The sequence below is a fragment of the Lissotriton vulgaris genome, chromosome 8 (genome assembly GCF_964263255.1).
Source record: "Lissotriton vulgaris chromosome 8, aLisVul1.2, whole genome shotgun sequence".
Classification (NCBI taxonomy): Eukaryota; Metazoa; Chordata; class Amphibia; order Caudata; family Salamandridae; genus Lissotriton; species Lissotriton vulgaris.
This window is the reverse complement of record NC_141696.1, coordinates 1,528,860,428-1,528,888,006: the sequence shown is the minus strand read 5'-3', so window position 1 is coordinate 1,528,888,006 and position 27,579 is coordinate 1,528,860,428. Positions and strand designations below refer to the sequence as shown.

General features: G+C 38.2%; 8 non-coding genes across 8 annotated transcripts; all 8 read left to right on the top strand.

Moving 5' to 3' along the window:
- Nucleotides 1-3,001: 3,001 nt before the first annotated feature.
- On the top strand, nucleotides 3,002-3,074 carry TRNAF-GAA (transfer RNA phenylalanine (anticodon GAA)). Its single transcript has one exon. It is a non-coding gene; the product is annotated as a tRNA-Phe (tRNA).
- A 4,001-nt stretch (nucleotides 3,075-7,075) lies between these two features.
- Nucleotides 7,076-7,148, top strand: TRNAF-GAA (transfer RNA phenylalanine (anticodon GAA)). The gene has a single exon. It is a non-coding gene; the product is annotated as a tRNA-Phe (tRNA).
- Nucleotides 7,149-7,657: 509 nt separating this feature from the next.
- On the top strand, nucleotides 7,658-7,730 carry TRNAF-GAA (transfer RNA phenylalanine (anticodon GAA)). The gene has a single exon. It is a non-coding gene; the product is annotated as a tRNA-Phe (tRNA).
- A 2,826-nt stretch (nucleotides 7,731-10,556) lies between these two features.
- On the top strand, nucleotides 10,557-10,629 carry TRNAF-GAA (transfer RNA phenylalanine (anticodon GAA)). Its single transcript has one exon. It is a non-coding gene; the product is annotated as a tRNA-Phe (tRNA).
- Nucleotides 10,630-14,630: 4,001 nt separating this feature from the next.
- On the top strand, nucleotides 14,631-14,703 carry TRNAF-GAA (transfer RNA phenylalanine (anticodon GAA)). The gene has a single exon. It is a non-coding gene; the product is annotated as a tRNA-Phe (tRNA).
- Nucleotides 14,704-16,958: 2,255 nt separating this feature from the next.
- Nucleotides 16,959-17,031, top strand: TRNAF-GAA (transfer RNA phenylalanine (anticodon GAA)). Its single transcript has one exon. It is a non-coding gene; the product is annotated as a tRNA-Phe (tRNA).
- Nucleotides 17,032-21,614: 4,583 nt separating this feature from the next.
- On the top strand, nucleotides 21,615-21,687 carry TRNAF-GAA (transfer RNA phenylalanine (anticodon GAA)). The gene has a single exon. It is a non-coding gene; the product is annotated as a tRNA-Phe (tRNA).
- A 4,583-nt stretch (nucleotides 21,688-26,270) lies between these two features.
- TRNAF-GAA (transfer RNA phenylalanine (anticodon GAA)) lies at nucleotides 26,271-26,343 on the top strand. The gene has a single exon. It is a non-coding gene; the product is annotated as a tRNA-Phe (tRNA).
- The last annotated feature ends 1,236 nt before the right edge of the window (nucleotides 26,344-27,579 follow it).

Here is a 27,579-nt window from a genome sequence, read left to right as displayed (position 1 = left end):
CTTAAAACATATCTCTACCATATGAGGTTAAAAATCCAGGTCCTGCATCTATTTTGTTAAATGGTTCAAATTAAAGTATGAAGACACCAGCTATCAGAAGGCCGAAATAGCTCAGTTGGGAGAGCGTTAGACTGAAGATATAAAGGTCCCTGGTTCAATCCCGGGTTTCGGCACAGTTGAGAGGTTCCTTGCTTCTAACAAAATAGGTCTTGGAATCAGCTGTAGTACTTTTTCTCTATTCATCAAATTTTTTCCAACTGATCTACAACACAATCAATTTAACATAGACTTTGCTTTATGTCCTCCTTCTAAACTTGCTTCCACCTCTATTACCTTCAGGTTTGACAATGAATATTTCCCATTTCATGCTTTTTTGTAAAGTAAACTCTTGTCTGCATTACCTTCCACTTCCCCTTGAACACAGATGTCAGTAGTCAGATGACATTGCTTACCTACTCATGCCAAATATATCTGGGTAATATAGTGCTAGTCCATTCAGAGTTAAAAAAACAACTACCTAACCTGGATCCCAAAAATGCTATTTGCCCATTGCACCAGTTAATTGCGGAATGATACAGGACTCCTTAAAACATATCTCTACCATATGAGGTTAAAAATCCAGGTCCTGCATCTATTTCGTTAAATGGTTTAAATTAAAGTATGAAGACCACAGCTATAAGCAGGCCGCAATAGCTCAGTTGGGAGAGCGTTAGATTGAAGATCTAAAGGTCCCTGGTTCAATCCCGGGTTTCGGCACAGTTGAGAGGTTCCTTGCTTCTAACAAAATAGGTCTTGGAATCAGCTGTAGTACTTTTTTCTCTATCAACATTTTTATCAACTGATCTACAAAATGATCAATTCAACATAGACTTTGCTTTCTGTCCTCCTTTTAAACTTTCTTCCACCTATCTTGCCTTCAGGTTTGACAATGAATGTTTCCCATTTCGTCCTTTTTTGTAAAGTAAACTCTTGTCTGCATCACATTCCACTTCCCCTTGAACACAGATGTCAGTAGTCAGATGACATTGCTTACCTACTCATGCCAAATATATCTAGGTAATATAGTGCTAGTCCATTCAGAGTTAAAAAAACAACTACCTAACCTGGATCCCAAAAATGCTATTTACCCATTGCACCAGTTAACTGGGGAATGATACAGGACTCCTTAAAACATATCTCTACCATATGAGGTTAAAAATCCAGGTCCTGCATCTATTTTGTTAAATGGTTCAAATTAAAGTATGAAGACACCAGCTATCAGAAGGCCGAAATAGCTCAGTTGGGAGAGCGTTAGACTGAAGATATAAAGGTCCCTGGTTCAATCCCGGGTTTCGGCACAGTTGAGAGGTTCCTTGCTTCTAACAAAATAGGTCTTGTAGTACTTTTTCTCTATTCATCAAATTTTTTCCAACTGATCTACAACACAATCAATTTAACATAGACTTTGCCTTATGTCCTCCTTCTAAACTTGCTTCCACCTCTCTTACCTTCAGGTTTGACAATGAATATTTCCCATTTCATGCTTTTTTGTAAAGTAAACTCTTGTCTGCATTACCTTCCACTTCCCCTTGAACACAGATGTCAGTAGTCAGATGACATTGCTTACCTACTCATGCCAAATATATCTGGGTAATATAGTGCTAGTCCATTCAGAGTTAAAAAAACAACTACCTAACCTGGATCCCAAAAATGCTATTTACCCATTGCACCAGTTAACTGGGGAATGATACAGGACTCCTTAAAACATATCTCTACCATATGAGGTTAAAAATCCAGGTCCTGCATCTATTTTGTTAAATGGTTCAAATTAAAGTATGAAGACCCCAGCTATCAGAAGGCCGAAATAGCTCAGTTGGGAGAGCGTCAGACTGAAGATCTAAAGGTCCCTGGTTCAATCCCGGGTTTCGGCACAGTTGAGAGGTTCCTTGCTTCTAACAAAATAGGTCTTGGAATCAGCTGTAGTACTTTTTCTCTATTCATCAAATTTTTTCCAACTGATCTACAACACAATCAATTTAACATAGACTTTGCTTTATGTCCTCCTTCTAAACTTGCTTCCACCTCTCTTACCTTCAGGTTTGACAATGAATATTTCCCATTTCATGCTTTTTTGTAAAGTAAACTCTTGTCTGCATTACCTTCCACTTCCCCTTGAACACAGATGTCAGTAGTCAGATGACATTGCTTACCTACTCATGCCAAATATATCTGGGTAATATAGTGCTAGTCCATTCAGAGTTAAAAAAACAACTACCTAACCTGGATCCCAAAAATGCTATTTGCCCATTGCACCAGTTAATTGCGGAATGATACAGGACTCCTTAAAACATATCTCTACCATATGAGGTTAAAAATCCAGGTCCTGCATCTATTTCGTTAAATGGTTTAAATTAAAGTATGAAGACCACAGCTATAAGCAGGCCGCAATAGCTCAGTTGGGAGAGCGTTAGACTGAAGATCTAAAGGTCCCTGGTTCAATCCCGGGTTTCGGCACAGTTGAGAGGTTCCTTGCTTCTAACAAAATAGGTCTCGGAATCAGCTGTAGTACTTTTTTCTCTATCAACATTTTTATCAACTGATCTACAAAATGATCAATTCAACATAGACTTTGCTTTCTGTCCTCCTTTTAAACTTTCTTCCACCTATCTTGCCTTCAGGTTTGACAATGAATGTTTCCCATTTCGTCCTTTTTTGTAAAGTAAACTCTTGTCTGCATCACATTCCACTTCCCCTTGAACACAGATGTCAGTAGTCAGATGACATTGCTTACCTACTCATGCCAAATATATCTAGGTAATATAGTGCTAGTCCATTCAGAGTAAAAAAAACAACTACCTAACCTGGATCCCAAAAATGCTATTTACCCATTGCACCAGTTAACTGGGGAATGATACAGGACTCCTTAAAACATATCTCTACCATATGAGGTTAAAAATCCAGGTCCTGCATCTATTTTGTTAAATGGTTCAAATTAAAGTATGAAGACCCCAGCTATCAGAAGGCCGAAATAGCTCAGTTGGGAGAGCGTTAGACTGAAGATCTAAAGGTCCCTGGTTCAATCCCGGGTTTCGGCACATTTGAGAGGTTCCTTGCTTCTAACAAAATAGGTCTTGGAATCAGCTGTAGTACTTTTTCTCTATTCATCAAATTTTTTCCAACTGATCTACAACACAATCAATTTAACATAGACTTAGCCTTATGTCCTCCTTCTAAACTTGCTTCCACCTCTCTTACCTTCAGGTTTGACAATGAATATTTCCCATTTCATGCTTTTTTGTAAAGTAAACTCTTGTCTGCATTACCTTCCACTTCCCCTTGAACACAGATGTCAGTAGTCAGCTGACATTGCTTACCTACTCATGCCAAATATATCTGGGTAATATAGTGCTAGTCCATTCAGAGTTAAAAAAACAACTACCTAACCTGGATCCCAAAAATGCTATTTACCCATTGTACCATTAATTGCGGAATGATACAGGACTCCTTAAAACATATCTCTACCATATGAGGTTAAAAATCCAGGTCCTGCATCTATTTTGTTAAATGGTTTAAATTAAAGTATGAAGACCACAGCTATAAGCAGGCCGAAATAGCTCAGTTGGGAGAGCGTTAGACTGAAGATCTAAAGGTCCCTGGTTCAATCCTGGGTTTTGGCACAGTTGAGAGGTTCCTTGCTTCTAACAAAATAGGTCTTGGAATCAGCTGTAGTACTTTTTTCTCTATCAACATTTTTATCAACTGATCTACAAAATGATCAATTCAACATAGACTTTGCTTTCTGTCCTCCTTTTAAACTTTCTTCCACCTATCTTGCCTTCAGGTTTGACAATGAATGTTTCCCATTTCGTCCTTTTTTGTAAAGTAAACTCTTGTCTGCATCACATTCCACTTCCCCTTGAACACAGATGTCAGTAGTCAGATGACATTGCTTACCTACTCATGCCAAATATATCTAGGTAATATAGTGCTAGTCCATTCAGAGTTAAAAAAACAACTACCTAACCTGGATCCCAAAAATGCTATTTGCCCATTGCACCAGTTAATTGCGGAATGATACAGGACTCCTTAAAACATATCTCTACCATATGAGGTTAAAAATCCAGGTCCTGCATCTATTTTGTTAAATGGTTTAAATTAAAGTATGAAGACCACAGCTATAAGCAGGCTGCAATAGCTCAGTTGGGAGAGCGTTAGACTGAAGATCTAAAGGTCCCTGGTTCAATCCCGGGTTTTGATACAGTCGAGAAGTTCCTTGCTTCTAACAAAATAGGTCTTGGAATCAGCTGTAGTACTTTTTCTCTATTCATCAAATTTTTTCCAACTGATCTACAACACAATCAATTTAACATAGACTTTGCTTTATGTCCTCCTTCTAAACTTGCTTCCACCTCTCTTACCTTCAGGTTTGACAATGAATATTTCCCATTTCATGCTTTTTTGTAAAGTAAACTCTTGTCTGCATTACCTTCCACTTCCCCTTGAACACAGATGTCAGTAGTCAGCTGACATTGCTTACCTACTCATGCCAAATATATCTGGGTAATATAGTGCTAGTCCATTCAGAGTTAAAAAAACAACTACCTAACCTGGATCCCAAAAATGCTATTTACCCATTGCACCAGTTAATTGCGGAATGATACAGGACTCCTTAAAACATATATCTACCATATGAGGTTAAAAATCCAGGTCCTGCATCTATTTTGTTAAATGGTTTAAATTAAAGTATGAAGACCACAGCTTTAAGCAGGCTGAAATAGCTCAGTTGGGAGAGCGTTAGACTGAAGATCTAAAGGTCCCTGGTTCAATCCTGGGTTTCGGCACAGTTGAGAGGTTCCTTGCTTCTAACAAAATAGGTCTTGGAATCAGCTGTAGTACTTTTTCTCTATTCATCAAATTTTTTCCAACTGATCTACAACACAATCAATTTAACATAGACTTTGCTTTATGTCCTCCTTCTAAACTTGCTTCCACCTCTCTTACCTTCAGGTTTGACAATGAATATTTCCCATTTCATGCTTTTTTGTAAAGTAAACTCTTGTCTGCATTACCTTCCACTTCCCCTTGAACACAGATGTCAGTAGTCAGATGACATTGCTTACCTACTCATGCCAAATATATCTGGGTAATATAGTGCTAGTCCATTCAGAGTTAAAAAAACAACTACCTAACCTGGATCCCAAAAATGCTATTTGCCCATTGCACCAGTTAATTGCGGAATGATACAGGACTCCTTAAAACATATCTCTACCATATGAGGTTAAAAGTCCAGGTCCTGCATCTATTTTGTTAAATGGTTTAAATTAAAGTATGAAGACCACAGCTGTAAGCAGGCCGCAATATCTCAGTTGGGAGAGTGTTAGACTGAAGATCTAAAGGTCCCTGGGTCAATCCTGGGTTTCGGCACAGTTGAGAGGTTCCTTGCTTTTAAAAAAATAGGTCTTGGAATCAGCTGTAGTACTTTCTTCTCTATTAACATTTTTATCAACTGATCTACAAAATGATCAATTCAACATAGACTTTGCTTTCTGTCCTCCTTTTAAACTTTCTTCCACCTATCTTGCCTTCAGGTTTGACAATGAATGTTTCCCATTTCGTCCTTTTTTGTAAAGTAAACTCTTGTCTGCATCACATTCCACTTCCCCTTGAACACAGATGTCAGTAGTCAGATGACATTGCTTACCTACTCATGCCAAATATATCTAGGTAATATAGTGCTAGTCCATTCAGAGTTAAAAAAACAACTACCTAACCTGGATCCCAAAAATGCTATTTACCCATTGCACCAGTTAATTGCGGAATGATACAGGACTCCTTAAAACATATATCTACCATATGAGGTTAAAAATCCAGGTCCTGCATCTATTTTGTTAAATGGTTTAAATTAAAGTATGAAGACCCCAGCTATCAGAAGGCCGAAATAGCTCAGTTGGGAGAGCGTTAGACTGAAGATCTAAAGGTCCCTGGTTCAATCCTGGGTTTCGGCACAGTTGAGAGGTTCCTTGCTTCTAACAAAATAGGTCTTGGAATCAGCTGTAGTACTTTTTCTCTATTCATCAAATTTTTTCCAACTGATCTACAACACAATCAATTTAACATAGACTTTGCTTTATGTCCTCCTTCTAAACTTGCTTCCACCTCTCTTACCTTCAGGTTTGACAATGAATATTTCCCATTTCATGCTTTTTTGTAAAGTAAACTCTTGTCTGCATTACCTTCCACTTCCCCTTGAACACAGATGTCAGTAGTCAGATGACATTGCTTACCTACTCATGCCAAATATATCTGGGTAATATAGTGCTAGTCCATTCAGAGTTAAAAAAACAACTACCTAACCTGGATCCCAAAAATGCTATTTGCCCATTGCACCAGTTAATTGCGGAATGATACAGGACTCCTTAAAACATATCTCTACCATATGAGGTTAAAAATCCAGGTCCTGCATCTATTTCGTTAAATGGTTTAAATTAAAGTATGAAGACCACAGCTATAAGCAGGCCGCAATAGCTCAGTTGGGAGAGCGTTAGACTGAAGATCTAAAGGTCCCTGGTTCAATCCCGGGTTTCGGCACAGTTGAGAGGTTCCTTGCTTCTAACAAAATAGGTCTTGGAATCAGCTGTAGTACTTTTTTCTCTATCAACATTTTTATCAACTGATCTACAAAATGATCAATTCAACATAGACTTTGCTTTCTGTCCTCCTTTTAAACTTTCTTCCACCTATCTTGCCTTCAGGTTTGACAATGAATGTTTCCCATTTCGTCCTTTTTTGTAAAGTAAACTCTTGTCTGCATCACATTCCACTTCCCCTTGAACACAGATGTCAGTAGTCAGATGACATTGCTTACCTACTCATGCCAAATATATCTAGGTAATATAGTGCTAGTCCATTCAGAGTAAAAAAAACAACTACCTAACCTGGATCCCAAAAATGCTATTTACCCATTGCACCAGTTAACTGGGGAATGATACAGGACTCCTTAAAACATATCTCTACCATATGAGGTTAAAAATCCAGGTCCTGCATCTATTTTGTTAAATGGTTCAAATTAAAGTATGAAGACCCCAGCTATCAGAAGGCCGAAATAGCTCAGTTGGGAGAGCGTTAGACTGAAGATCTAAAGGTCCCTGGTTCAATCCCGGGTTTCGGCACATTTGAGAGGTTCCTTGCTTCTAACAAAATAGGTCTTGGAATCAGCTGTAGTACTTTTTCTCTATTCATCAAATTTTTTCCAACTGATCTACAACACAATCAATTTAACATAGACTTTGCCTTATGTCCTCCTTCTAAACTTGCTTCCACCTCTCTTACCTTCAGGTTTGACAATGAATATTTCCCATTTCATGCTTTTTTGTAAAGTAAACTCTTGTCTGCATTACCTTCCACTTCCCCTTGAACACAGATGTCAGTAGTCAGCTGACATTGCTTACCTACTCATGCCAAATATATCTGGGTAATATAGTGCTAGTCCATTCAGAGTTAAAAAAACAACTACCTAACCTGGATCCCAAAAATGCTATTTACCCATTGTACCATTAATTGCGGAATGATACAGGACTCCTTAAAACATATCTCTACCATATGAGGTTAAAAATCCAGGTCCTGCATCTATTTTGTTAAATGGTTTAAATTAAAGTATGAAGACCACAGCTATAAGCAGGCCGAAATAGCTCAGTTGGGAGAGCGTTAGACTGAAGATCTAAAGGTCCCTGGTTCAATCCCGGGTTTTGGCACAGTTGAGAGGTTCCTTGCTTCTAACAAAATAGGTCTTGGAATCAGCTGTAGTACTTTTTTCTCTATCAACATTTTTATCAACTGATCTACAAAATGATCAATTCAACATAGACTTTGCTTTCTGTCCTCCTTTTAAACTTTCTTCCACCTATCTTGCCTTCAGGTTTGACAATGAATGTTTCCCATTTCGTCCTTTTTTGTAAAGTAAACTCTTGTCTGCATCACATTCCACTTCCCCTTGAACACAGATGTCAGTAGTCAGATGACATTGCTTACCTACTCATGCCAAATATATCTAGGTAATATAGTGCTAGTCCATTCAGAGTTAAAAAAACATCTACCTAACCTGGATCCCAAAAATGCTATTTGCCCATTGCACCAGTTAATTGCGGAATGATACAGGACTCCTTAAAACATATCTCTACCATATGAGGTTAAAAATCCAGGTCCTGCATCTATTTTGTTAAATGGTTTAAATTAAAGTATGAAGACCACAGCTATAAGCAGGCCGCAATAGCTCAGTTGGGAGAGCGTTAGATTGAAGATCTAAAGGTCCCTGGTTCAATCCCGGGTTTCGGCACAGTTGAGAGGTTCCTTGCTTCTAACAAAATAGGTCTTGGAATCAGCTGTAGTACTTTTTTCTCTATCAACATTTTTATCAACTGATCTACAAAATGATCAATTCAACATAGACTTTGCTTTCTGTCCTCCTTTTAAACTTTCTTCCACCTATCTTGCCTTCAGGTTTGACAATGAATGTTTCCCATTTCGTCCTTTTTTGTAAAGTAAACTCTTGTCTGCATCACATTCCACTTCCCCTTGAACACAGATGTCAGTAGTCAGATGACATTGCTTACCTACTCATGCCAAATATATCTAGGTAATATAGTGCTAGTCCATTCAGAGTTAAAAAAACAACTACCTAACCTGGATCCCAAAAATGCTATTTACCCATTGCACCAGTTAACTGGGGAATGATACAGGACTCCTTAAAACATATCTCTACCATATGAGGTTAAAAATCCAGGTCCTGCATCTATTTTGTTAAATGGTTCAAATTAAAGTATGAAGACACCAGCTATCAGAAGGCCGAAATAGCTCAGTTGGGAGAGCGTTAGACTGAAGATATAAAGGTCCCTGGTTCAATCCCGGGTTTCGGCACAGTTGAGAGGTTCCTTGCTTCTAACAAAATAGGTCTTGTAGTACTTTTTCTCTATTCATCAAATTTTTTCCAACTGATCTACAACACAATCAATTTAACATAGACTTTGCTTTATGTCCTCCTTCTAAACTTGCTTCCACCTCTCTTACCTTCAGGTTTGACAATGAATATTTCCCATTTCATGCTTTTTTGTAAAGTAAACTCTTGTCTGCATTACCTTCCACTTCCCCTTGAACACAGATGTCAGTAGTCAGATGACATTGCTTACCTACTCATGCCAAATATATCTGGGTAATATAGTGCTAGTCCATTCAGAGTTAAAAAAACAACTACCTAACCTGGATCCCAAAAATGCTATTTACCCATTGCACCAGTTAACTGGGGAATGATACAGGACTCCTTAAAACATATCTCTACCATATGAGGTTAAAAATCCAGGTCCTGCATCTATTTTGTTAAATGGTTCAAATTAAAGTATGAAGACCCCAGCTATCAGAAGGCCGAAATAGCTCAGTTGGGAGAGCGTCAGACTGAAGATCTAAAGGTCCCTGGTTCAATCCCGGGTTTCGGCACAGTTGAGAGGTTCCTTGCTTCTAACAAAATAGGTCTTGGAATCAGCTGTAGTACTTTTTCTCTATTCATCAAATTTTTTCCAACTGATCTACAACACAATCAATTTAACATAGACTTTGCTTTATGTCCTCCTTCTAAACTTGCTTCCACCTCTCTTACCTTCAGGTTTGACAATGAATATTTCCCATTTCATGCTTTTTTGTAAAGTAAACTCTTGTCTGCATTACCTTCCACTTCCCCTTGAACACAGATGTCAGTAGTCAGATGACATTGCTTACCTACTCATGCCAAATATATCTGGGTAATATAGTGCTAGTCCATTCAGAGTTAAAAAAACAACTACCTAACCTGGATCCCAAAAATGCTATTTGCCCATTGCACCAGTTAATTGCGGAATGATACAGGACTCCTTAAAACATATCTCTACCATATGAGGTTAAAAATCCAGGTCCTGCATCTATTTCGTTAAATGGTTTAAATTAAAGTATGAAGACCACAGCTATAAGCAGGCCGCAATAGCTCAGTTGGGAGAGCGTTAGACTGAAGATCTAAAGGTCCCTGGTTCAATCCCGGGTTTCGGCACAGTTGAGAGGTTCCTTGCTTCTAACAAAATAGGTCTTGGAATCAGCTGTAGTACTTTTTTCTCTATCAACATTTTTATCAACTGATCTACAAAATGATCAATTCAACATAGACTTTGCTTTCTGTCCTCCTTTTAAACTTTCTTCCACCTATCTTGCCTTCAGGTTTGACAATGAATGTTTCCCATTTCGTCCTTTTTTGTAAAGTAAACTCTTGTCTGCATCACATTCCACTTCCCCTTGAACACAGATGTCAGTAGTCAGATGACATTGCTTACCTACTCATGCCAAATATATCTAGGTAATATAGTGCTAGTCCATTCAGAGTAAAAAAAACAACTACCTAACCTGGATCCCAAAAATGCTATTTACCCATTGCACCAGTTAACTGGGGAATGATACAGGACTCCTTAAAACATATCTCTACCATATGAGGTTAAAAATCCAGGTCCTGCATCTATTTTGTTAAATGGTTCAAATTAAAGTATGAAGACCCCAGCTATCAGAAGGCCGAAATAGCTCAGTTGGGAGAGCGTTAGACTGAAGATCTAAAGGTCCCTGGTTCAATCCCGGGTTTCGGCACATTTGAGAGGTTCCTTGCTTCTAACAAAATAGGTCTTGGAATCAGCTGTAGTACTTTTTCTCTATTCATCAAATTTTTTCCAACTGATCTACAACACAATCAATTTAACATAGACTTAGCCTTATGTCCTCCTTCTAAACTTGCTTCCACCTCTCTTACCTTCAGGTTTGACAATGAATATTTCCCATTTCATGCTTTTTTGTAAAGTAAACTCTTGTCTGCATTACCTTCCACTTCCCCTTGAACACAGATGTCAGTAGTCAGCTGACATTGCTTACCTACTCATGCCAAATATATCTGGGTAATATAGTGCTAGTCCATTCAGAGTTAAAAAAACAACTACCTAACCTGGATCCCAAAAATGCTATTTACCCATTGTACCATTAATTGCGGAATGATACAGGACTCCTTAAAACATATCTCTACCATATGAGGTTAAAAATCCAGGTCCTGCATCTATTTTGTTAAATGGTTTAAATTAAAGTATGAAGACCACAGCTATAAGCAGGCCGAAATAGCTCAGTTGGGAGAGCGTTAGACTGAAGATCTAAAGGTCCCTGGTTCAATCCTGGGTTTTGGCACAGTTGAGAGGTTCCTTGCTTCTAACAAAATAGGTCTTGGAATCAGCTGTAGTACTTTTTTCTCTATCAACATTTTTATCAACTGATCTACAAAATGATCAATTCAACATAGACTTTGCTTTCTGTCCTCCTTTTAAACTTTCTTCCACCTATCTTGCCTTCAGGTTTGACAATGAATGTTTCCCATTTCGTCCTTTTTTGTAAAGTAAACTCTTGTCTGCATCACATTCCACTTCCCCTTGAACACAGATGTCAGTAGTCAGATGACATTGCTTACCTACTCATGCCAAATATATCTAGGTAATATAGTGCTAGTCCATTCAGAGTTAAAAAAACAACTACCTAACCTGGATCCCAAAAATGCTATTTGCCCATTGCACCAGTTAATTGCGGAATGATACAGGACTCCTTAAAACATATCTCTACCATATGAGGTTAAAAATCCAGGTCCTGCATCTATTTTGTTAAATGGTTTAAATTAAAGTATGAAGACCACAGCTATAAGCAGGCTGCAATAGCTCAGTTGGGAGAGCGTTAGACTGAAGATCTAAAGGTCCCTGGTTCAATCCCGGGTTTTGATACAGTCGAGAAGTTCCTTGCTTCTAACAAAATAGGTCTTGGAATCAGCTGTAGTACTTTTTCTCTATTCATCAAATTTTTTCCAACTGATCTACAACACAATCAATTTAACATAGACTTTGCTTTATGTCCTCCTTCTAAACTTGCTTCCACCTCTCTTACCTTCAGGTTTGACAATGAATATTTCCCATTTCATGCTTTTTTGTAAAGTAAACTCTTGTCTGCATTACCTTCCACTTCCCCTTGAACACAGATGTCAGTAGTCAGCTGACATTGCTTACCTACTCATGCCAAATATATCTGGGTAATATAGTGCTAGTCCATTCAGAGTTAAAAAAACAACTACCTAACCTGGATCCCAAAAATGCTATTTACCCATTGCACCAGTTAATTGCGGAATGATACAGGACTCCTTAAAACATATATCTACCATATGAGGTTAAAAATCCAGGTCCTGCATCTATTTTGTTAAATGGTTTAAATTAAAGTTTGAAGACCACAGCTTTAAGCAGGCTGAAATAGCTCAGTTGGGAGAGCGTTAGACTGAAGATCTAAAGGTCCCTGGTTCAATCCTGGGTTTCGGCACAGTTGAGAGGTTCCTTGCTTCTAACAAAATAGGTCTTGGAATCAGCTGTAGTACTTTTTCTCTATTCATCAAATTTTTTCCAACTGATCTACAACACAATCAATTTAACATAGACTTTGCTTTATGTCCTCCTTCTAAACTTGCTTCCACCTCTCTTACCTTCAGGTTTGACAATGAATATTTCCCATTTCATGCTTTTTTGTAAAGTAAACTCTTGTCTGCATTACCTTCCACTTCCCCTTGAACACAGATGTCAGTAGTCAGATGACATTGCTTACCTACTCATGCCAAATATATCTGGGTAATATAGTGCTAGTCCATTCAGAGTTAAAAAAACAACTACCTAACCTGGATCCCAAAAATGCTATTTGCCCATTGCACCAGTTAATTGCGGAATGATACAGGACTCCTTAAAACATATCTCTACCATATGAGGTTAAAAGTCCAGGTCCTGCATCTATTTTGTTAAATGGTTTAAATTAAAGTATGAAGACCACAGCTGTAAGCAGGCCGCAATATCTCAGTTGGGAGAGTGTTAGACTGAAGATCTAAAGGTCCCTGGGTCAATCCTGGGTTTCGGCACAGTTGAGAGGTTCCTTGCTTTTAAAAAAATAGGTCTTGGAATCAGCTGTAGTACTTTCTTCTCTATTAACATTTTTATCAACTGATCTACAAAATGATCAATTCAACATAGACTTTGCTTTCTGTCCTCCTTTTAAACTTTCTTCCACCTATCTTGCCTTCAGGTTTGACAATGAATGTTTCCCATTTCGTCCTTTTTTGTAAAGTAAACTCTTGTCTGCATCACATTCCACTTCCCCTTGAACACAGATGTCAGTAGTCAGATGACATTGCTTACCTACTCATGCCAAATATATCTAGGTAATATAGTGCTAGTCCATTCAGAGTTAAAAAAACAACTACCTAACCTGGATCCCAAAAATGCTATTTACCCATTGCACCAGTTAATTGCGGAATGATACAGGACTCCTTAAAACATATATCTACCATATGAGGTTAAAAATCCAGGTCCTGCATCTATTTTGTTAAATGGTTTAAATTAAAGTATGAAGACCCCAGCTATCAGAAGGCCGAAATAGCTCAGTTGGGAGAGCGTTAGACTGAAGATCTAAAGGTCCCTGGTTCAATCCTGGGTTTCGGCACAGTTGAGAGGTTCCTTGCTTCTAACAAAATAGGTCTTGGAATCAGCTGTAGTACTTTTTCTCTATTCATCAAATTTTTTCCAACTGATCTACAACACAATCAATTTAACATAGACTTTGCTTTATGTCCTCCTTCTAAACTTGCTTCCACCTCTCTTACCTTCAGGTTTGACAATGAATATTTCCCATTTCATGCTTTTTTGTAAAGTAAACTCTTGTCTGCATTACCTTCCACTTCCCCTTGAACACAGATGTCAGTAGTCAGATGACATTGCTTACCTACTCATGCCAAATATATCTGGGTAATATAGTGCTAGTCCATTCAGAGTTAAAAAAACAACTACCTAACCTGGATCCCAAAAATGCTATTTGCCCATTGCACCAGTTAATTGCGGAATGATACAGGACTCCTTAAAACATATCTCTACCATATGAGGTTAAAAATCCAGGTCCTGCATCTATTTCGTTAAATGGTTTAAATTAAAGTATGAAGACCACAGCTATAAGCAGGCCGCAATAGCTCAGTTGGGAGAGCGTTAGACTGAAGATCTAAAGGTCCCTGGTTCAATCCCGGGTTTCGGCACAGTTGAGAGGTTCCTTGCTTCTAACAAAATAGGTCTTGGAATCAGCTGTAGTACTTTTTTCTCTATCAACATTTTTATCAACTGATCTACAAAATGATCAATTCAACATAGACTTTGCTTTCTGTCCTCCTTTTAAACTTTCTTCCACCTATCTTGCCTTCAGGTTTGACAATGAATGTTTCCCATTTCGTCCTTTTTTGTAAAGTAAACTCTTGTCTGCATCACATTCCACTTCCCCTTGAACACAGATGTCAGTAGTCAGATGACATTGCTTACCTACTCATGCCAAATATATCTAGGTAATATAGCGCTAGTCCATTCAGAGTAAAAAAAACAACTACCTAACCTGGATCCCAAAAATGCTATTTACCCATTGCACCAGTTAACTGGGGAATGATACAGGACTCCTTAAAACATATCTCTACCATATGAGGTTAAAAATCCAGGTCCTGCATCTATTTTGTTAAATGGTTCAAATTAAAGTATGAAGACCCCAGCTATCAGAAGGCCGAAATAGCTCAGTTGGGAGAGCGTTAGACTGAAGATCTAAAGGTCCCTGGTTCAATCCCGGGTTTCGGCACATTTGAGAGGTTCCTTGCTTCTAACAAAATAGGTCTTGGAATCAGCTGTAGTACTTTTTCTCTATTCATCAAATTTTTTCCAACTGATCTACAACACAATCAATTTAACATAGACTTAGCCTTATGTCCTCCTTCTAAACTTGCTTCCACCTCTCTTACCTTCAGGTTTGACAATGAATATTTCCCATTTCATGCTTTTTTGTAAAGTAAACTCTTGTCTGCATTACCTTCCACTTCCCCTTGAACACAGATGTCAGTAGTCAGCTGACATTGCTTACCTACTCATGCCAAATATATCTGGGTAATATAGTGCTAGTCCATTCAGAGTTAAAAAAACAACTACCTAACCTGGATCCCAAAAATGCTATTTGCCCATTGCACCAGTTAATTGCGGAATGATACAGGACTCCTTAAAACATATCTCTACCATATGAGGTTAAAAGTCCAGGTCCTGCATCTATTTTGTTAAATGGTTTAAATTAAAGTATGAAGACCACAGCTGTAAGCAGGCCGCAATATCTCAGTTGGGAGAGTGTTAGACTGAAGATCTAAAGGTCCCTGGGTCAATCCTGGGTTTCGGCACAGTTGAGAGGTTCCTTGCTTTTAAAAAAATAGGTCTTGGAATCAGCTGTAGTACTTTCTTCTCTATTAACATTTTTATCAACTGATCTACAAAATGATCAATTCAACATAGACTTTGCTTTCTGTCCTCCTTTTAAACTTTCTTCCACCTATCTTGCCTTCAGGTTTGACAATGAATGTTTCCCATTTCGTCCTTTTTTGTAAAGTAAACTCTTGTCTGCATCACATTCCACTTCCCCTTGAACACAGATGTCAGTAGTCAGATGACATTGCTTACCTACTCATGCCAAATATATCTAGGTAATATAGTGCTAGTCCATTCAGAGTTAAAAAAACAACTACCTAACCTGGATCCCAAAAATGCTATTTACCCATTGCACCAGTTAATTGCGGAATGATACAGGACTCCTTAAAACATATATCTACCATATGAGGTTAAAAATCCAGGTCCTGCATCTATTTTGTTAAATGGTTTAAATTAAAGTATGAAGACCCCAGCTATCAGAAGGCCGAAATAGCTCAGTTGGGAGAGCGTTAGACTGAAGATCTAAAGGTCCCTGGTTCAATCCTGGGTTTCGGCACAGTTGAGAGGTTCCTTGCTTCTAACAAAATAGGTCTTGGAATCAGCTGTAGTACTTTTTCTCTATTCATCAAATTTTTTCCAACTGATCTACAACACAATCAATTTAACATAGACTTTGCTTTATGTCCTCCTTCTAAACTTGCTTCCACCTCTCTTACCTTCAGGTTTGACAATGAATATTTCCCATTTCATGCTTTTTTGTAAAGTAAACTCTTGTCTGCATTACCTTCCACTTCCCCTTGAACACAGATGTCAGTAGTCAGATGACATTGCTTACCTACTCATGCCAAATATATCTGGGTAATATAGTGCTAGTCCATTCAGAGTTAAAAAAACAACTACCTAACCTGGATCCCAAAAATGCTATTTGCCCATTGCACCAGTTAATTGCGGAATGATACAGGACTCCTTAAAACATATCTCTACCATATGAGGTTAAAAATCCAGGTCCTGCATCTATTTCGTTAAATGGTTTAAATTAAAGTATGAAGACCACAGCTATAAGCAGGCCGCAATAGCTCAGTTGGGAGAGCGTTAGACTGAAGATCTAAAGGTCCCTGGTTCAATCCCGGGTTTCGGCACAGTTGAGAGGTTCCTTGCTTCTAACAAAATAGGTCTTGGAATCAGCTGTAGTACTTTTTTCTCTATCAACATTTTTATCAACTGATCTACAAAATGATCAATTCAACATAGACTTTGCTTTCTGTCCTCCTTTTAAACTTTCTTCCACCTATCTTGCCTTCAGGTTTGACAATGAATGTTTCCCATTTCGTCCTTTTTTGTAAAGTAAACTCTTGTCTGCATCACATTCCACTTCCCCTTGAACACAGATGTCAGTAGTCAGATGACATTGCTTACCTACTCATGCCAAATATATCTAGGTAATATAGCGCTAGTCCATTCAGAGTAAAAAAAACAACTACCTAACCTGGATCCCAAAAATGCTATTTACCCATTGCACCAGTTAACTGGGGAATGATACAGGACTCCTTAAAACATATCTCTACCATATGAGGTTAAAAATCCAGGTCCTGCATCTATTTTGTTAAATGGTTCAAATTAAAGTATGAAGACCCCAGCTATCAGAAGGCCGAAATAGCTCAGTTGGGAGAGCGTTAGACTGAAGATCTAAAGGTCCCTGGTTCAATCCCGGGTTTCGGCACATTTGAGAGGTTCCTTGCTTCTAACAAAATAGGTCTTGGAATCAGCTGTAGTACTTTTTCTCTATTCATCAAATTTTTTCCAACTGATCTACAACACAATCAATTTAACATAGACTTAGCCTTATGTCCTCCTTCTAAACTTGCTTCCACCTCTCTTACCTTCAGGTTTGACAATGAATATTTCCCATTTCATGCTTTTTTGTAAAGTAAACTCTTGTCTGCATTACCTTCCACTTCCCCTTGAACACAGATGTCAGTAGTCAGCTGACATTGCTTACCTACTCATGCCAAATATATCTGGGTAATATAGTGCTAGTCCATTCAGAGTTAAAAAAACAACTACCTAACCTGGATCCCAAAAATGCTATTTACCCATTGTACCATTAATTGCGGAATGATACAGGACTCCTTAAAACATATCTCTACCATATGAGGTTAAAAATCCAGGTCCTGCATCTATTTTGTTAAATGGTTTAAATTAAAGTATGAAGACCACAGCTATAAGCAGGCCGAAATAGCTCAGTTGGGAGAGCGTTAGACTGAAGATCTAAAGGTCCCTGGTTCAATCCTGGGTTTTGGCACAGTTGAGAGGTTCCTTGCTTCTAACAAAATAGGTCTTGGAATCAGCTGTAGTACTTTTTTCTCTATCAACATTTTTATCAACTGATCTACAAAATGATCAATTCAACATAGACTTTGCTTTCTGTCCTCCTTTTAAACTTTCTTCCACCTATCTTGCCTTCAGGTTTGACAATGAATGTTTCCCATTTCGTCCTTTTTTGTAAAGTAAACTCTTGTCTGCATCACATTCCACTTCCCCTTGAACACAGATGTCAGTAGTCAGATGACATTGCTTACCTACTCATGCCAAATATATCTAGGTAATATAGTGCTAGTCCATTCAGAGTTAAAAAAACAACTACCTAACCTGGATCCCAAAAATGCTATTTGCCCATTGCACCAGTTAATTGCGGAATGATACAGGACTCCTTAAAACATATCTCTACCATATGAGGTTAAAAATCCAGGTCCTGCATCTATTTTGTTAAATGGTTTAAATTAAAGTATGAAGACCACAGCTATAAGCAGGCTGCAATAGCTCAGTTGGGAGAGCGTTAGACTGAAGATCTAAAGGTCCCTGGTTCAATCCCGGGTTTTGATACAGTCGAGAAGTTCCTTGCTTCTAACAAAATAGGTCTTGGAATCAGCTGTAGTACTTTTTCTCTATTCATCAAATTTTTTCCAACTGATCTACAACACAATCAATTTAACATAGACTTTGCTTTATGTCCTCCTTCTAAACTTGCTTCCACCTCTCTTACCTTCAGGTTTGACAATGAATATTTCCCATTTCATGCTTTTTTGTAAAGTAAACTCTTGTCTGCATTACCTTCCACTTCCCCTTGAACACAGATGTCAGTAGTCAGCTGACATTGCTTACCTACTCATGCCAAATATATCTGGGTAATATAGTGCTAGTCCATTCAGAGTTAAAAAAACAACTACCTAACCTGGATCCCAAAAATGCTATTTACCCATTGCACCAGTTAATTGCGGAATGATACAGGACTCCTTAAAACATATATCTACCATATGAGGTTAAAAATCCAGGTCCTGCATCTATTTTGTTAAATGGTTTAAATTAAAGTTTGAAGACCACAGCTTTAAGCAGGCTGAAATAGCTCAGTTGGGAGAGCGTTAGACTGAAGATCTAAAGGTCCCTGGTTCAATCCTGGGTTTCGGCACAGTTGAGAGGTTCCTTGCTTCTAACAAAATAGGTCTTGGAATCAGCTGTAGTACTTTTTCTCTATTCATCAAATTTTTTCCAACTGATCTACAACACAATCAATTTAACATAGACTTTGCTTTATGTCCTCCTTCTAAACTTGCTTCCACCTCTCTTACCTTCAGGTTTGACAATGAATATTTCCCATTTCATGCTTTTTTGTAAAGTAAACTCTTGTCTGCATTACCTTCCACTTCCCCTTGAACACAGATGTCAGTAGTCAGATGACATTGCTTACCTACTCATGCCAAATATATCTGGGTAATATAGTGCTAGTCCATTCAGAGTTAAAAAAACAACTACCTAACCTGGATCCCAAAAATGCTATTTGCCCATTGCACCAGTTAATTGCGGAATGATACAGGACTCCTTAAAACATATCTCTACCATATGAGGTTAAAAGTCCAGGTCCTGCATCTATTTTGTTAAATGGTTTAAATTAAAGTATGAAGACCACAGCTGTAAGCAGGCCGCAATATCTCAGTTGGGAGAGTGTTAGACTGAAGATCTAAAGGTCCCTGGGTCAATCCTGGGTTTCGGCACAGTTGAGAGGTTCCTTGCTTTTAAAAAAATAGGTCTTGGAATCAGCTGTAGTACTTTCTTCTCTATTAACATTTTTATCAACTGATCTACAAAATGATCAATTCAACATAGACTTTGCTTTCTGTCCTCCTTTTAAACTTTCTTCCACCTATCTTGCCTTCAGGTTTGACAATGAATGTTTCCCATTTCGTCCTTTTTTGTAAAGTAAACTCTTGTCTGCATCACATTCCACTTCCCCTTGAACACAGATGTCAGTAGTCAGATGACATTGCTTACCTACTCATGCCAAATATATCTAGGTAATATAGTGCTAGTCCATTCAGAGTTAAAAAAACAACTACCTAACCTGGATCCCAAAAATGCTATTTACCCATTGCACCAGTTAATTGCGGAATGATACAGGACTCCTTAAAACATATATCTACCATATGAGGTTAAAAATCCAGGTCCTGCATCTATTTTGTTAAATGGTTTAAATTAAAGTATGAAGACCCCAGCTATCAGAAGGCCGAAATAGCTCAGTTGGGAGAGCGTTAGACTGAAGATCTAAAGGTCCCTGGTTCAATCCTGGGTTTCGGCACAGTTGAGAGGTTCCTTGCTTCTAACAAAATAGGTCTTGGAATCAGCTGTAGTACTTTTTCTCTATTCATCAAATTTTTTCCAACTGATCTACAACACAATCAATTTAACATAGACTTTGCTTTATGTCCTCCTTCTAAACTTGCTTCCACCTCTCTTACCTTCAGGTTTGACAATGAATATTTCCCATTTCATGCTTTTTTGTAAAGTAAACTCTTGTCTGCATTACCTTCCACTTCCCCTTGAACACAGATGTCAGTAGTCAGATGACATTGCTTACCTACTCATGCCAAATATATCTGGGTAATATAGTGCTAGTCCATTCAGAGTTAAAAAAACAACTACCTAACCTGGATCCCAAAAATGCTATTTGCCCATTGCACCAGTTAATTGCGGAATGATACAGGACTCCTTAAAACATATCTCTACCATATGAGGTTAAAAATCCAGGTCCTGCATCTATTTCGTTAAATGGTTTAAATTAAAGTATGAAGACCACAGCTATAAGCAGGCCGCAATAGCTCAGTTGGGAGAGCGTTAGACTGAAGATCTAAAGGTCCCTGGTTCAATCCCGGGTTTCGGCACAGTTGAGAGGTTCCTTGCTTCTAACAAAATAGGTCTTGGAATCAGCTGTAGTACTTTTTTCTCTATCAACATTTTTATCAACTGATCTACAAAATGATCAATTCAACATAGACTTTGCTTTCTGTCCTCCTTTTAAACTTTCTTCCACCTATCTTGCCTTCAGGTTTGACAATGAATGTTTCCCATTTCGTCCTTTTTTGTAAAGTAAACTCTTGTCTGCATCACATTCCACTTCCCCTTGAACACAGATGTCAGTAGTCAGATGACATTGCTTACCTACTCATGCCAAATATATCTAGGTAATATAGCGCTAGTCCATTCAGAGTAAAAAAAACAACTACCTAACCTGGATCCCAAAAATGCTATTTACCCATTGCACCAGTTAACTGGGGAATGATACAGGACTCCTTAAAACATATATCTACCATATGAGGTTAAAAATCCAGGTCCTGCATCTATTTTGTTAAATGGTTTAAATTAAAGTATGAAGACCCCAGCTATCAGAAGGCCGAAATAGCTCAGTTGGGAGAGCGTTAGACTGAAGATCTAAAGGTCCCTGGTTCAATCCTGGGTTTCGGCACATTTGAGAGGTTCCTTGCTTCTAACAAAATAGGTCTTGGAATCAGCTGTAGTACTTTTTCTCTATTCATCAAATTTTTTCCAACTGATCTACAACACAATCAATTTAACATAGACTTTGCCTTATGTCCTCCTTCTAAACTTGCTTCCACCTCTCTTACCTTCAGGTTTGACAATGAATATTTCCCATTTCATGCTTTTTTGTAAAGTAAACTCTTGTCTGCATTACCTTCCACTTCCCCTTGAACACAGATGTCAGTAGTCAGCTGACATTGCTTACCTACTCATGCCAAATATATCTGGGTAATATAGTGCTAGTCCATTCAGAGTTAAAAAAACAACTACCTAACCTGGATCCCAAAAATGCTATTTACCCATTGTACCATTAATTGCGGAATGATACAGGACTCCTTAAAACATATCTCTACCATATGAGGTTAAAAATCCAGGTCCTGCATCTATTTTGTTAAATGGTTTAAATTAAAGTATGAAGACCACAGCTATAAGCAGGCCGAAATAGCTCAGTTGGGAGAGCGTTAGACTGAAGATCTAAAGGTCCCTGGTTCAATCCCGGGTTTTGGCACAGTTGAGAGGTTCCTTGCTTCTAACAAAATAGGTCTTGGAATCAGCTGTAGTACTTTTTTCTCTATCAACATTTTTATCAACTGATCTACAAAATGATCAATTCAACATAGACTTTGCTTTCTGTCCTCCTTTTAAACTTTCTTCCACCTATCTTGCCTTCAGGTTTGACAATGAATGTTTCCCATTTCGTCCTTTTTTGTAAAGTAAACTCTTGTCTGCATCACATTCCACTTCCCCTTGAACACAGATGTCAGTAGTCAGATGACATTGCTTACCTACTCATGCCAAATATATCTAGGTAATATAGTGCTAGTCCATTCAGAGTTAAAAAAACATCTACCTAACCTGGATCCCAAAAATGCTATTTGCCCATTGCACCAGTTAATTGCGGAATGATACAGGACTCCTTAAAACATATCTCTACCATATGAGGTTAAAAATCCAGGTCCTGCATCTATTTTGTTAAATGGTTTAAATTAAAGTATGAAGACCACAGCTATAAGCAGGCTGCAATAGCTCAGTTGGGAGAGCGTTAGACTGAAGATCTAAAGGTCCCTGGTTCAATCCCGGGTTTTGATACAGTCGAGAAGTTCCTTGCTTCTAACAAAATAGGTCTTGGAATCAGCTGTAGTACTTTTTCTCTATTCATCAAATTTTTTCCAACTGATCTACAACACAATCAATTTAACATAGACTTTGCTTTATGTCCTCCTTCTAAACTTGCTTCCACCTCTCTTACCTTCAGGTTTGACAATGAATATTTCCCATTTCATGCTTTTTTGTAAAGTAAACTCTTGTCTGCATTACCTTCCACTTCCCCTTGAACACAGATGTCAGTAGTCAGCTGACATTGCTTACCTACTCATGCCAAATATATCTGGGTAATATAGTGCTAGTCCATTCAGAGTTAAAAAAACAACTACCTAACCTGGATCCCAAAAATGCTATTTACCCATTGCACCAGTTAATTGCGGAATGATACAGGACTCCTTAAAACATATATCTACCATATGAGGTTAAAAATCCAGGTCCTGCATCTATTTTGTTAAATGGTTTAAATTAAAGTATGAAGACCACAGCTTTAAGCAGGCTGAAATAGCTCAGTTGGGAGAGCGTTAGACTGAAGATCTAAAGGTCCCTGGTTCAATCCTGGGTTTCGGCACAGTTGAGAGGTTCCTTGCTTCTAACAAAATAGGTCTTGGAATCAGCTGTAGTACTTTTTCTCTATTCATCAAATTTTTTCCAACTGATCTACAACACAATCAATTTAACATAGACTTTGCTTTATGTCCTCCTTCTAAACTTGCTTCCACCTCTCTTACCTTCAGGTTTGACAATGAATATTTCCCATTTCATGCTTTTTTGTAAAGTAAACTCTTGTCTGCATTACCTTCCACTTCCCCTTGAACACAGATGTCAGTAGTCAGATGACATTGCTTACCTACTCATGCCAAATATATCTGGGTAATATAGTGCTAGTCCATTCAGAGTTAAAAAAACAACTACCTAACCTGGATCCCAAGAATGCTATTTGCCCATTGCACCAGTTAATTGCGGAATGATACAGGACTCCTTAAAACATATCTCTACCATATGAGGTTAAGAATCCAGGTCCTGCATCTATTTTGTTAAATGGTTTAAATTAAAGTATGAAGACCACAGCTATAAGCAGGCTGCAATAGCTCAGTTGGGAGAGCGTTAGACTGAAGATCTAAAGGTCCCTGGTTCAATCCCGGGTTTCGGCACAGTTGAGAGGTTCCTTGCTTCTAACAAAATAGGTCTTGGAATCAGCTGTAGTACTTTTTTCTCTATCAACATTTTTATCAACTGATCTACAAAATGATCAATTCAACATAGACTTTGCTTTCTGTCCTCCTTTTAAACTTTCTTCCACCTATCTTGCCTTCAGGTTTGACAATGAATGTTTCCCATTTCGTCCTTTTTTGTAAAGTAAACTCTTGTCTGCATTACCTTCCACTTCCCCTTGAACACAGATGTCAGTAGTCAGATGACATTGCTTACCTACTCATGCCAAATATATCTGGGTAATATAGTGCTAGTCCATTCAGAGTTAAAAAAACAACTACCTAACCTGGATCCCAAGAATGCTATTTGCCCATTGCACCAGTTAATTGCGGAATGATACAGGACTCCTTAAAACATATCTCTACCATATGAGGTTAAGAATCCAGGTCCTGCATCTATTTTGTTAAATGGTTTAAATTAAAGTATGAAGACCACAGCTATAAGCAGGCTGCAATAGCTCAGTTGGGAGAGCGTTAGACTGAAGATCTAAAGGTCCCTGGTTCAATCCCAGGTTTCGGCACAGTTGATAGGTTCCTTGCTTCTAACAAAATAGGTCTTGGAATCAGCTGTAGTACTTTTTTCTCTATCAACATTTTTATCAACTGATCTACAAAATGATCAATTCAACATAGACTTTGCTTTCTGTCCTCCTTTTAAACTTTCTTCCACCTATCTTGCCTTCAGGTTTGACAATGAATGTTTCCCATTTCGTCCTTTTTTGTAAAGTAAACTCTTGTCTGCATCACATTCCACTTCCCCTTGAACACAGATGTCAGTAGTCAGATGACATTGCTTACCTACTCATGCCAAATATATCTAGGTAATATAGTGCTAGTCCATTCAGAGTTAAAAAAACAACTACCTAACCTGGATCCCAAAAATCCTATTTGCCCATTGCACCAGTTAATTGCGGAATGATACAGGACTCCTTAAAACATATCTCTACCATATGAGGTTAAAAATCCAGGTCCTGCATCTATTTTGTTAAATGGTTTAAATTAAAGTATGAAGACCACAGCTATAAGCAGGCTGCAATAGCTCAGTTGGGAGAGCGTTAGACTGAAGATCTAAAGGTCCCTGGTTCAATCCCGGGTTTTGGCACAGTCGAGAGGTTCCTTGCTTCTAACAAAATAGGTCTTGGAATCAGCTGTAGTACTTTTTCTCTATTCATCAAATTTTTTCCAACTGATCTACAACACAATCAATTTAACATAGACTTTGCTTTATGTCCTCCTTCTAAACTTGCTTCCACCTCTCTTACCTTCAGGTTTGACAATGAATATTTCCCATTTCATGCTTTTTTGTAAAGTAAACTCTTGTCTGCATTACCTTCCACTTCCCCTTGAACACAGATGTCAGTAGTCAGATGACATTGCTTACCTACTCATGCCAAATATATCTGGGTAATATAGTGCTAGTCCATTCAGAGTTAAAAAAACAACTACCTAACCTGGATCCCAAAAATGCTATTTACCCATTGCACCAGTTAACTGGGGAATGATACAGGACTCCTTAAAACATATCTCTACCATATGAGGTTAAAAATCCAGGTCCTGCATCTATTTTGTTAAATGGTTCAAATTAAAGTATGAAGACCCCAGCTATCAGAAGGCCGAAATAGCTCAGTTGGGAGAGCGTCAGACTGAAGATCTAAAGGTCCCTGGTTCAATCCCGGGTTTCGGCACAGTTGAGAGGTTCCTTGCTTCTAACAAAATAGGTCTTGGAATCAGCTGTAGTACTTTTTCTCTATTCATCAAATTTTTTCCAACTGATCTACAACACAATCAATTTAACATAGACTTTGCTTTATGTCCTCCTTCTAAACTTGCTTCCACCTCTCTTACCTTCAGGTTTGACAATGAATATTTCCCATTTCATGCTTTTTTGTAAAGTAAACTCTTGTCTGCATTACCTTCCACTTCCCCTTGAACACAGATGTCAGTAGTCAGATGACATTGCTTACCTACTCATGCCAAATATATCTGGGTAATATAGTGCTAGTCCATTCAGAGTTAAAAAAACAACTACCTAACCTGGATCCCAAAAATGCTATTTGCCCATTGCACCAGTTAATTGCGGAATGATACAGGACTCCTTAAAACATATCTCTACCATATGAGGTTAAAAATCCAGGTCCTGCATCTATTTCGTTAAATGGTTTAAATTAAAGTATGAAGACCACAGCTATAAGCAGGCCGCAATAGCTCAGTTGGGAGAGCGTTAGACTGAAGATCTAAAGGTCCCTGGTTCAATCCCGGGTTTCGGCACAGTTGAGAGGTTCCTTGCTTCTAACAAAATAGGTCTTGGAATCAGCTGTAGTACTTTTTTCTCTATCAACATTTTTATCAACTGATCTACAAAATGATCAATTCAACATAGACTTTGCTTTCTGTCCTCCTTTTAAACTTTCTTCCACCTATCTTGCCTTCAGGTTTGACAATGAATGTTTCCCATTTCGTCCTTTTTTGTAAAGTAAACTCTTGTCTGCATCACATTCCACTTCCCCTTGAACACAGATGTCAGTAGTCAGATGACATTGCTTACCTACTCATGCCAAATATATCTAGGTAATATAGTGCTAGTCCATTCAGAGTAAAAAAAACAACTACCTAACCTGGATCCCAAAAATGCTATTTACCCATTGCACCAGTTAACTGGGGAATGATACAGGACTCCTTAAAACATATCTCTACCATATGAGGTTAAAAATCCAGGTCCTGCATCTATTTTGTTAAATGGTTCAAATTAAAGTATGAAGACCCCAGCTATCAGAAGGCCGAAATAGCTCAGTTGGGAGAGCGTTAGACTGAAGATCTAAAGGTCCCTGGTTCAATCCCGGGTTTCGGCACATTTGAGAGGTTCCTTGCTTCTAACAAAATAGGTCTTGGAATCAGCTGTAGTACTTTTTCTCTATTCATCAAATTTTTTCCAACTGATCTACAACACAATCAATTTAACATAGACTTTGCCTTATGTCCTCCTTCTAAACTTGCTTCCACCTCTCTTACCTTCAGGTTTGACAATGAATATTTCCCATTTCATGCTTTTTTGTAAAGTAAACTCTTGTCTGCATTACCTTCCACTTCCCCTTGAACACAGATGTCAGTAGTCAGCTGACATTGCTTACCTACTCATGCCAAATATATCTGGGTAATATAGTGCTAGTCCATTCAGAGTTAAAAAAACAACTACCTAACCTGGATCCCAAAAATGCTATTTACCCATTGCACCAGTTAACTGGGGAATGATACAGGACTCCTTAAAACATATCTCTACCATATGAGGTTAAAAATCCAGGTCCTGCATCTATTTTGTTAAATGGTTCAAATTAAAGTATGAAGACACCAGCTATCAGAAGGCCGAAATAGCTCAGTTGGGAGAGCGTTAGACTGAAGATATAAAGGTCCCTGATTCAATCCCGGGTTTCGGCACAGTTGAGAGGTTCCTTGCTTCTAACAAAATAGGTCTTGGAATCAGCTGTAGTACTTTTTCTCTATTCATCAAATTTTTTCCAACTGATCTACAACACAATCAATTTAACATAGACTTTGCTTTATGTCCTCCTTCTAAACTTGCTTCCACCTCTATTACCTTCAGGTTTGACAATGAATATTTCCCATTTCATGCTTTTTTGTAAAGTAAACTCTTGTCTGCATTACCTTCCACTTCCCCTTGAACACAGATGTCAGTAGTCAGATGACATTGCTTACCTACTCATGCCAAATATATCTGGGTAATATAGTGCTAGTCCATTCAGAGTTAAAAAAACAACTACCTAACCTGGATCCCAAAAATGCTATTTGCCCATTGCACCAGTTAATTGCGGAATGATACAGGACTCCTTAAAACATATCTCTACCATATGAGGTTAAAAATCCAGGTCCTGCATCTATTTTGTTAAATGGTTTAAATTAAAGTATGAAGACCACAGCTATAAGCAGGCCGCAATAGCTCAGTTGGGAGAGCGTTAGATTGAAGATCTAAAGGTCCCTGGTTCAATCCCGGGTTTCGGCACAGTTGAGAGGTTCCTTGCTTCTAACAAAATAGGTCTTGGAATCAGCTGTAGTACTTTTTTCTCTATCAA